General features: G+C 47.1%; 1 non-coding gene across 3 annotated transcripts in view; it reads right to left on the reverse strand.

Moving 5' to 3' along the window:
- LOC116154110 (uncharacterized) overlaps positions 1-11,634 on the reverse strand; it is a 57,755-nt gene that overhangs the window by 44,468 nt on the left and 1,653 nt on the right. Inside the window, exon 2 of one of the 3 annotated variants that reach the window (XR_010381520.1) lies at positions 7,247-7,322. The exons of 1 other annotated variant lie outside the window; for it this stretch is intronic. This is a non-coding gene — a transcript (uncharacterized LOC116154110). Of the gene's footprint in view, positions 1-7,246; positions 7,811-11,634 lie in introns of those variants that run through there. One more of the 3 variants, XR_010381519.1, reaches the window with a different exon arrangement.

Genomic DNA, 11,634 nt, shown 5'->3' on the forward strand with positions numbered 1-11,634 from the left:
CTCTCTCATGTTGAATCCCACCTTGGCATCTACCTCCCAAGGATCCCAATGGACACAGACATGGGAGGAAATGGGAGCCTTTGAAGTCGACCGTTTCTTTGCACCATTAGGGAGGGAGCAACGAACTGAGTGATCTCCAGGATGCTAGTGGTTATGCCTGAAACAGATCCCATTTTTCATTAATAAGGGTCAGTGAGAGCAAAATTCAGAGGCTGGTGAGATGTGGGCGGAGACCGGGATAAAGGAACTTCATTGTGACCTGCACAGAAATGTCCACGGGGTCCTTCATGTGCCTCTTCTGTGCCAAGGATTTTGCTTGGCACTTTCACAAATATGACATCGTAAATTTACTGACACTGAGATTTTTTTGTTTGTTTGCTTTTTTGCATCTCACAAACTGGCTCTAAATTAATTTTAAAAATAGTTCCAAAATATTTTGAGTGATGAGAAAATCATTAGAATAATTGTAGATCTTCCCAATGCACTATTATAATACCATTATCTGCATCTGTTACTTCCTCTCAAGAGAGCAGAACAGTGACAGAAGTATTTTGCTATTTCACGTAGCCCTAGGACCAGCCATTTTGTGACTCTGAATTTAAAAACAGAAAGAGATACTAGGGTCAAAAAAAATGAGGATGTGGTAAGACTAAACCAGAAGAAAGTGGCTCTTTTACATCAGATCTTAGTAATTCTCTGCACCAGCAATCTACCATTTATATCAACCCAGCAATCTTGTTTTCCCCTCATTACTTAGTTCATCCTCCAGCCTGGAGGTATCTGGTTACAGAGCCACGGGAATTTAACCAAAAATAAAGAGCACTGAATCATGCCTGTCAAAGTAAGTGGCCAGCACACATTTGATGATGCTGGCTCCAGGCTTCTGTAATCACTCCTTTTTCCTTGCCCAGGTAACTTGAAAAATTACTAATGGACACTGATAATCCCAGTCATTAGTAAACCTTAATCAGGCTTTCTCCAGTTACAAAGGGAAACATTCTTTTCTTATAGAAGATTTACGCGCTCCAGTTCCATAAACACCCACCAGAGACACTCACCTGCATCCCCAGAAGAACAAGAATGCCCAGCGCCTCTGCTTGACCTGAGCCTCTGAAATGGCCCTGGCAGCCCACAGGCACTGTATGGAGTGTGACAACCCTGAGCCTCCAATTCCTGCAGATGCACAGGGTAGGCTTGGGGACATACACCCTAGGGCTTCAGGCCCTCAGAGGTCCCTGGTCACGAGGGCCAAGGTGACCTGACCAGAACGAAGAACATGTCGGGGTGGCTGAGGGGCAGGGAGGTTAGACTCTGACAGTTAAGTAACAGATACTGAGATAATGACAAATGCTGCCTACATACTGTTCCTTTGCTTCTCTCCTCCCTTCCTGCACCCCTGTTTCCCCTCCTGACCTTGTTCTAGAAAGAATACAGGAGGACAAGAAAATACAACAAGATTAAGTTAATTAAAAGTTTATCAGTGAGGACTCCTGCCTTGCAAGAGACAGATATCCAATTGTACCTTAAGATAAGACACGGGAAGAGAAAGGGGGGAAACTGGTCTTAGGGACAATGGGGACCAAGTGTCTATGTTCTCCCCATCCCTGCTTCTCTCTGGGTGCTGTGCCCAGTCTCTCAGGCTACTGTCCCCCAAGCTGGGGCAGCTCCAGGAGGAAGCCTTCCAGCCTTGTGTTCAGCACATGAGAATCCCAGGGAAGGGCTCTGATTGGCTGCCCAGGACCACTCCAGGGACAGGGTGGTTATGATTGGCTGAGCTGGTGGGCAGGGGCCAGAGCACTGACTCAGAGGGTCAGCTTCCACCAGTGTGGGAGGCAATTCCCTAAAAGGAAGACAAAGAATACGTGTGGACACCACATGCGTGGGTGGCTTGCAGCTTTGATGCTCTGTGTTCTGGCCGTCTGTGAAGAAGACTCAAGGGTCAGTTCCAGTGCCCACAAGGAACAAACCCAAGAGTTCAGGGGAAAGACAACTGTCCTTGGTTTTAAGACCAAACAGGAATTTCTCTCTGGGGATCTTAACATATGTCTTTTTTACATTTCAAACCATCAAATCCCCAAGTTGGCTAGCCACACACAGCCCTGGCCCTAAAAAAACGGGGTCTTCTCTGACAGAGTTTTAGACACAGCTCTGGTTGGAACAGTTCTGAGTAGAGACAGATTTCTCTACTGGGTCTCATGCCCTCCTTCTTGGAACTCTTCCCCAGACAACTCTCAATAATCCCAGTCATTAGTAAACCTGGAGTCCCCCATGCAAAGCCCACCACGTTTTCCAAAAGTCAGTGCGATCTCTCTTCTGCCTTAATAAAAATTCCTCTTTCCATCTGGTCCTGAAGTAGTACCCCAGTCCTGGGCTGCTAACTCCGTCCCCTGTCCTTCAGTAATCTCCACAAAGACTCACAGAGAATCAGTAACCCTAAACCCACATTTGCACCTCCTACAACACAACCTTTCTCCAGCAAAGGTCTGGTGCAGACATCACATACATAAAATGGAAAAGGGGACACATGGGGGCCTCCCCTTCTCCACATCCTCCCATGTTGGAAGCAGGGACTCTAGGTGGCTCGGCTGCCAGCTCCCTGCATGGCTGTCCTGCCTGGAGATCTGAGGGGGATGGTGGGCTGTTCTCCAAGGGCACCCTCCACAGCCACACACCTTCTGGTGGGTGACAGGCAGGCATGGCACCTGCAATTCCCTTGGCAGGAAAGACAAGTGTGAAGCCATTTTGGTCTTAAAATACATCCCTGAGAAAGGAGGCTGGGAAACTCCCAAGTCATTATGAAGCCAGTTCCCAAGGACCACTCCGTGAGGAAGAGGAAGGAGGCTCCACCTCCGAGATGCCAGGCCCTCAGCTGCCCCTGGACCCATGGCAACTTTGGCACAGTGCTTCCCGGAAATGAGCTCTCCTCTGGGGTGAACGTCACCTCTAAGGGCCAGCCGGATGGACTTCAGAGGGTCACAGAGCATGTGCCCAGGAAAATTATTTGCAATTTTCTAGAAGAATTCTGGAATGCAAACAGCACTGACCTTGCTACTGCCGTGGGCCTGCTTTAGGGACTGACATCGAGGAAAAGAAAACCACTTACGAGCATCTCCCACGCACGCATGCTCATGTTCTCCAGGCATCCTTATCCCCACGTTGCCAAAGTGGTTCCGAAGCTGCCTGCAGACGCCCCACCAGGGCCTGTGCTCCTCCCACAGCCCTTCTAAATGTGACGGAAAGCCCCAGGAGCCATAAAAACAAATCGATAAAACAAACTGTACCAAAAATGGCAAGAAAAATAAAGCCAAAGGACAAACACACTGGGAAAAAAATGTTTGCAACCCACAGTACTGGCAAGGGGCTAATTTTTTTCAACACCTAGAAAGAGCACCTATAATTAGATAAGAAAAAGACCTACCACCTAATCGGAGAATGGGCAAAGAACACAGACAGAAAATCACAGAAAGGAAACTGTAAAGGAAATACAGGAGCACACAAGGTCTTCGTCCTCATTCATTGCACGAAGAAAGTAAAAAAGTAGAATGAGACACTATTTTCACCTAACAGATTGGAAAATACCGAAACATTAGGAAACATACTGCATCAGAGAGGGCCCGGCGTGTGCATACACTGTGCTGGGAGCAAGGACCGCCAGCCTCTAAGAGGGACCAATTTCCTGTCTGCCGAAATGAACCACATCCACACGCTGTTCCAGTAATTCCCGCCTGAGCACGTGCTTGCACACTGCAAAACGTGTGAAAAGACACACATGACGTGCGAGCATTCCAGCCCTGGAAGCAGCCTAGGTTTTCACCTGGAGGGGACGGCTTCAATATGCATAATGTAATAAATGATAAATCATGACTGTGACAAGTTATGTGATGTTTACACCACGGAATACTGTGCAGCCGCTCCCAAGGACAGCAGAGCTCTGTAAACCGGGATGCACAATCTTCCAGACAGGTCGCTGAGTTAGAAGCAGCACACGGCGTCCATCCATCTGCAGGGGAACCGCCTGCACGTGCGCACGCCACCCTCCCACCTCCTGCAGGACACTCACACCTTTCCTCTCTCCTCAGACCTCCCACACCTCTCCCTCCATCCGTGGGGGGCATTGCTCCCTCTTCAAGAGAAAACTAGAAGCGGCTAGGAAAGACCCCTTTCCCCCTGCCCGCGTCTGCTGTCCCCACTTCCTCCCGTCACACAATGGGCGGTGGCTCTGTGGGGACACCTCACCCCTCTTGCCTGCTCCAGGATTTTGCTCCTGCAGCTCTTCCTTCTTTTTCTGCATCGTCGATTCCCTCCCCTGACAGTGACAGGGTCATGATCTCAGCACATGAACATGAGTAACATCCCCCTCACAAATGAGACAGGCCTCTCCGGACCCATGTTCCTCTCTTCCTGCCATCTATTTCTCTGCCCCCCTGTACGGAAGCTCCTGGAAACAGCTGTCCACCCTGTGCCGGGTCCACGGCTCTATCCCACCGCTCCCCGCCCCGCCAAGGCTGCCGGTGGCCTCCACGTCACCGAACCCCACAGCCATCCTGAGTCGTCTTGTGGCTGACAGCGCACCTGCCGCTCCTCCCTCCCCAGATGCTCCGTCTTGCGGGCTCTGGATCCAGCTCTCCAGTTCTGCTCCTGCTCCTCTGCTGCTTCCTCCTCATCTTCCCAACCTCTAACCCAGGAGTGCTCAGGTGAGGTCCTGACCTCCTCCTCTCTTTGCTGTTTACACTCGCGCCTGAATCTCTTCCCACTTCATGGCTTGAAATGCTCTCCATTGGCTGGTTGGTGACTTTCAAATGCACGTTGCCAGCCAGACCCCACATCCAGACTATCCGCAAATTCTGGGGATTCTGTCTTCAAATACATTCAGAAGCAACTGCTTCTCATGATTCTGCTGCTCCCGTCAGGGTCCGAGCCATGGTCATCTCCTGCCTGAATGACACAGAGAAGTCCTATGTGCCAGGCTTCCTCCTGTTACTCTTGACAACTTGTTGACATGACGTCCAGGCTGATCCTCAAAATTCAGACCCAACCCTGTCCTTCTTGCTGACGTTCTCCAACATTGTCCCATCTCACTCGGATGAAAGTCCCCAAACACTAGCTCACCTGTCCTTTGGCCACCTCGGGCCACACTGCCCTTCTAACCCCTCCCGGTATCCTCCTCAGCTGCCCACATCGTTTCCTTCCTCACGTCCTCCAGATTCCTGCTCCAACATCCAGGGTCAGAGCCGGAGTCAGGGACGCCTGCCTGGCGGTAGCATCCTACATTCTAGACTCCAGCTGCCTCCCATTGCCTTCCACTGGCCAAACACCAGAGATCCTGGGACTGTAGTTTCTGGCAACACAAAGCAGCAGATTGGAGAATAGATCTAAGAGCAGAGGCAATGACCCCACAAAACACAGCCTCATGCGAAAGAGCAAGTCTCCAGACAGGCTGAAAAATCAGATCAGGCTTAAGAAGGAAGTAAATAAAGGACATAATTCTCTAGGTGTATCAGTTCTTAAACTTGTAAAGATAAACTTGCAACGTGCGATACTGTCCCATGGAAACGTAGGCTCTCCTTGAAACTCTGATCGAAAAGAGCTGCTCTCCTGGCCTCTTACAACCACAAGAGCCACGGACAGTGTGCCGGCCCGTGTGTGAGCCCTGGTGTATCCGCAGTGTGCCCCGTGCTCGACCCTGTCCTCTACCTGAGTACCCTGGGCGCCCAGAGCAGCCTGCGTACCAACTCCATCAGCTGCTGGAAAGCCCTGGGCCATGGGGGAATAAGCTACAAGGGCAGAAAAACGTTCTCTCAGGCTGGTCAAAGAACAATGAACACTGTAATTATGCTTTATGTTTTGACCCAGAGGGTAAAGAGCCACAATGAGCGGGGACAGGAAAAACAAGTCAGGCCCTTGGCGCAACGGCGCTGTCAGCAGTGCGTGTTGCAATGACCTAAAATGAGCTGATGCACGCCCACGGCACCGAGTTTTACTTGGAAAGTCTCTCTCCATTCTCTCCCAAGACTTCACGCAACTCCGAGGAGTTATATTTAGGAACATCTTACAATATACCTTTCTGCCCCACGTGGTGTCAGGAGGGCTGTCAAAACCACGCTGTCCTTGAGAGCACTTGACTTGAGCCTCTTGTGGGCTCTGTCCCAGCACCAAATGGGTGCTTACTGATTACGGGGTAAAGGGCTAAGGTACAAGGACAGGGGTAGACGCTGGGGAGGTCATGCATGGTTTAACCCCGGGTGTGGCTAGGCCCTCGTGGCAGGGGCACAGCTCTCTCTGAGAGTCAGGATGGTAATTATGCACCTGCAAGGGGGCTTGGAGGTCCGCAGCCCAGGTCTGTAACCATCTGAAAATCCAGACCACGGCCTGGTGCTCTCCAAATGCTGCCAATCCCAAGGGACTGTAAATAGTATTTTTTTCTGGAATCTTGAAAAGCTGAAAACTAGCATATCCTTTTTTCCTTTGCCTTTTTTTTTTTTTTTCTTGTAACTGGCATTCTGAAGGCCAGGTGTGGAGATCACCTGCAAGTCACATGAAGGGACAGTAACACTGGTGCTGATGATCACCCTCCTGTACAAGTTCATGTTCAGACCTGAACGGCAATGTGTGAACTCTGGGGCCAGTATAATTACCAAGGTAATGTGATTTTCTCTGGAAATTATTACAATTAATTTGCACAATTTAATCATGTTCAAAATAGATGGGTGAGCAAGCAGACAGAAATTGGTCACGAGCCATGTTCAGATTAAGGCATCTACCCCTGTCCTTGTACCTTAGCCGTATTTCCCAGTTTCCCAGGGTTCATTTGTATGCTAATAGTGTGTTCAAGGCTCAGAACTAAGTTGAGGACCGATGCATGCAGACCTTCCGTCAAATTCTGCAGCCCCAGGAGCCCAAACCCACTATCCCCATGGGAGGCAATGCTGGATCACCAGGGCAAATGTCACAGGGGAAACTGTAAAAAGACAGCAGTTGGCTAATGCTGTTTACGTGATGACTGCCCTTAGTCAAGGACGGGAGCGTAATTGCTGGGATTACCTATCCTTTTATTTAGCAGACACCGCCCCCTGCACAGCGCTGCGTGGTCACGGCGCACGCCTCGCTTGCTGAATCTGCCATTCTTCAGAATGGCCGGGTGTGTGGTCAGGCACAGAGCTGGTCAAGGCAGCAGGCTATTCTCCAGAGAAAAGATGTGAACAGCAGATCTGTCCTTGGAGGATACCACCACAGAGTTTACCCTTACCTTAATCCAAAGTACTTCTTGGATTCCATGACCTGGGTGGCCTTATGGTTAACTGGCATCATGGGTGAGGAGGAATCTGGAAGACAGGTAAAGGAGTGGCTTGCATGGGTCCCCAGGAAAAATCAAAAGGGACCCGGGAAAGGGCTGTCAGGAGAGGTGCTGTCTCAAGACAGCCCCGTCCGCGGGTCCTGAGCGCCTGCCTCCACTTCTATCTGTGGGTGGAGAGAATGGTCCCGTTTGCACCAGGGAGCAACAGCTATCACAAGGTTACACAATCAGTGGCCACGTTTAAAGGAAAATAAAGACTGGAATGTGCCACTTGGCCTGGTTTTCACAATTAGCTGACACTCCCTTCGCTTGGTGTCCAGTGAGTTATCAGAGCATTGACGGAGTCCTCTGTCCAGACCTTGTGGTTTCATTTTCCCAAGAGCTGCTTTTTGCACAGAATTGAGTCGCTGGTCTCCTGAGTGTATAGACCACTGCTCTCCCTGCAGCTCTATGTCACAGGCACAGAGACCAAGGCAGATGAGATGTTGAATCGTTCGTCCAAGGTCATCCCGAAGGAGCTTCCTCAATAGTATTGTTGGCCTCGTGCAAAGCTTTGAAAAGAAGAGGGGCCTCATTTTTTAATGTCCTTCCAGAGGTCACAGCAAACGAAGATCAACAGACAGGAGTTAAATGAACCTCCAAGCACTCTAACAGCTGGTCTCAGTTTCCCTCGTCTGCAAAATGCCTATGAGAGTTTTCTTAGGGGATTCTAACAGAAATCAGATAAGACAGTTAATATGAACTACCTAACAGAATGCCTGGCATGTAATAGGTAGTGAAAAAGTTAACTCCTTTTGCAAAAATTCTCTCCCATTCCGTAGGTTGTCTTCTTGTTTTACTTATGGTTTCCTTTGGTGTGCAGAAGCTTGTAAGTTTCATTAGGTCCCATTTGCTTATTCTTGCTTTTATTTCTTCTAGGAGAAAATTTTTGAGATGTATGTCTAATAATGTTTTGCCTAAGTTTTCCTCTAGGAGGTTTATTGTATCTTGTCTTATGTTTAAGTCTTTGATCCATTTTGTGTTGATTTTTGTGTATGGTGTAAGGGAGTGTTCTAGCTTCATTGTTTTACACCCAATCCAAAAATGGGCAGAAGACCTAAACAAGCAATTCTCCAAGGAAGACATACAAATGATCAAAAGGCACATGAAAAAATGCTCAATATCACTAATTATCAGAGAAATGCAAATCAAAACTACAATGAGGTATCACCTCACACCAGTCAGAATGGCCGTCATTCAAAAATCCACAAATGACAAATGCTGGAGAGGCTGTGGAGAAAGGGGAACCCTCCTACACTGCTGGTGGGAATGCAGTTTGGTGCAGCCACTGTGGAAAACAGTATGGAGAGTCCTCAAAAGACCAGGAATAGACTTACCGTATGACCCAGGGATCCCACTCCTGGGCTTATATCCAGAAGGAACCCTACTTCAGGATGACACCTGCACCCCAATGTTCATAGCAGCACTATTTACAATAGCCAAAACATGAGAACAGCCTAAATGTCCATCAACAGGTGACTGGATAAAGAAGAGGTGGTATATTTATACAATGGAATACTACTCAGCCGTAAAAACCGACAACATAACGCCTTTGCAGCAACATGGATGCTCCTGGAGGATGTCATTCTAAGTGAAGTAAGCCAGAAAGAGAAAGAAAAATACCATATGAGATCGCTCATACGTGGAATCTAAAAAACAAAAACAAAAACAAAACAAAACAAAAAAACAAAGCATAAATACAAAACAGAAATAGACTCATAGACATAGAATACAAACTTGTGGTTGCCAAGGGGGCAGAGGGTGGGAGGGGATAGACGGGATTTCAAAATTGTAGAATAGATAAACAAGATTATACTGTATAGCACGGGGAAATATACACAAGATCTTATGGTAGCTCACAGAGAAAAAAATGTGACAACGAATATATATATGTTCATGTATAACTGAAAAATTGTGCTGAACACTGGAATTTGACACAACATTGTAAAATGATTATAAATTAATAAAAAATGTTAAAAAAGTTAATTCCTTTCTTCTTTCTGACAGTGGAACATGTAGCCACCGAATATAGGAATTCACCAGACACAGATGTCTGTCTATGGGACCCTTGAACTAAATGATCGTCAAGATTTCTTCTAACTGGAATATTCCAATTTTACAGGAAAAGTCTGGACTTTAAATCCATGAGTACACCATCAATTCTAAGATTTTGTAAGTTGTCAATGCTCTACAAAGATGACTCATGGTTTCCAAAGTCATTTCATTTCTATGGGATATTAATAGACAAAACGGAAAAAAAAAAAAAGCTGGTGTTGGGGGGTGGATGGGTAGGGACCAGTCAGTCTAGAACACTAGGTTAAGCAAAATTAAACATCCCGTAAGCTCTTAATCAAGGGTGTCTTTTACACTACTTGTTGTATTCTGTGTATTTCACTTCTCACTTAGAGTGCAGGTCCTTGGTGTAGCATTTTAAATGATCTTCTCTGAATGAAATGCTGCCCTGGCTGGAGAAGAGGTGGCACCATGGTGGTGGGCCAGTGTGATGACCTGGAGCCCTGGAGATACATCAAATATTCAGGTGATGTTAGTCTGGGGTGTTAGTGGTGGTACAGTAATTATACCAACGCATATGTGCAATATAAAACAGGGTTAATAACATCCCCTCCCATAGGTGGACTAAACCTGTGAAACACCCCAGCAATGGCACAGAGTAGGTACCATGTATCAGTAACTTGCACCATTAGCCACCTAGGCAAATAATGCCCCCAGTGGACCCGTCATCAACATGCATCCTTCTCCTGAGAAGCTCTGTCTTAAACCACCTGCGGGGAAGGACCAGGGCTCTTTTGCTTCCTTGCTGGTTTTAAATTTTCAATTCATTGTACAATGAGACTTTTGAAAAATTCAATAAAAAAGGGATTACTAGAGCAATAAAATTAACAAGACATACAAAATACAATCAGGACAAATACAAGCCCCCCTTAATGAGGCCTTAGGAATCTTCTAAAGGCCACCCCCTCCCTTCCAGACTCTCACGGCTGCACCACAGGTCAGTGGCAGTGCTGGGAGAGGCCTCAACTCGCCCTCTTGGAACTTGCAAGCTGGTTCCCATGACTGCCCACGGTCCTGGCCCACCTCTGCTTCTCGCCCTTCTGTCAATCAGAAGAAGGACAGGGTCACACTAGGGTGAGGCAAATGAGGCCCCTGCCCTGGGTATGAAATGGAAGGGGGTGCCCCAAACTCAGTCATGAAGATAAATAATATTTCAATGAAATATTTTTTAATAGGCAAAACTATGCTGTGATAACAAATAATTATCAAAATCTCAGAGGCCTAACCCAATTCAACCAAGTCCAACGCCAGTTGAGTTGCACTCGTCCATCTTACTGGGCACCATCTGGATCGTGTGGCTTCCAGATGGCAGGGAGGAGGGAACACAGGGGGAGACAAAGCAACTCTTCACTGCTCGACCCTGAAGTGCTACTACTAATTCTACTCACGTGGCACTGGCCAGAGTTCGTCACACATTCCAGTCCTAACTACCAGGGCACGAGAAAATGCAGACAGTCTCACTGATACCTGGTGACCACTAAGAGGCTCTGCTTGAATTTTGGGGAAAAAAATGCATCTATAAACTTCATTTTATACCAAAAAAATCAAAATTTTACATAAAGACAGGATCACTGGAGCCTGAGGTAAAAGGCAACATCATACCACTGCCTTTATTTAAGATTTTTATATTTTGTTCAGCATCTATTTTATGATTAATTTTTCAAAAGAGGTCATAGGTCAGGATGTTCAGAAACAATCAGATGCCAGGGTCATTACTAGACACTGTGGCTTGGGCATGCCACATTGAGCTGCTGACCAAAATAACTGTGTGCAGCAAGTTGCAGGGAGACAAGGTTCCCCAGGGCACCCCAGTGCAAAACAATCACTGTGTTCCCTCCATTCTAAGACTCCACTGATTGGAAGATATATGATCAATTTATTAATATATTTTCAGAAGAAAAAAAGGGGCTGGTAAGTGTCTTCTGATGCCATCTATAAGAAACACTCAGATTTCAGAAAAATTAACGTGTGGAACAACAACAACAACAAAAAGCTCTTAAGATTCAGGCAATCAGGTAAAATGTTTTCATTTAGGATTCTCAGGGGGTAAAGTCTGTACTCCAACAAAACAAACTCAGGGAACAAACGAATTTTACTAATGAATGCTTTGGCATATATTTACTCAAGTCAACTGACAACAGTACGTATTCTAACAATCGCCAGACATGGCCCAGCAACCATGACAGGCTTCAGGCGAAGCCTTCAGTATGAGAAGTAACCCAGTGGCT

The sequence above is a fragment of the Camelus dromedarius genome, chromosome 7 (assembly GCF_036321535.1).
Source record: "Camelus dromedarius isolate mCamDro1 chromosome 7, mCamDro1.pat, whole genome shotgun sequence".
NCBI lineage: Eukaryota > Metazoa > Chordata > Mammalia > Artiodactyla > Camelidae > Camelus > Camelus dromedarius.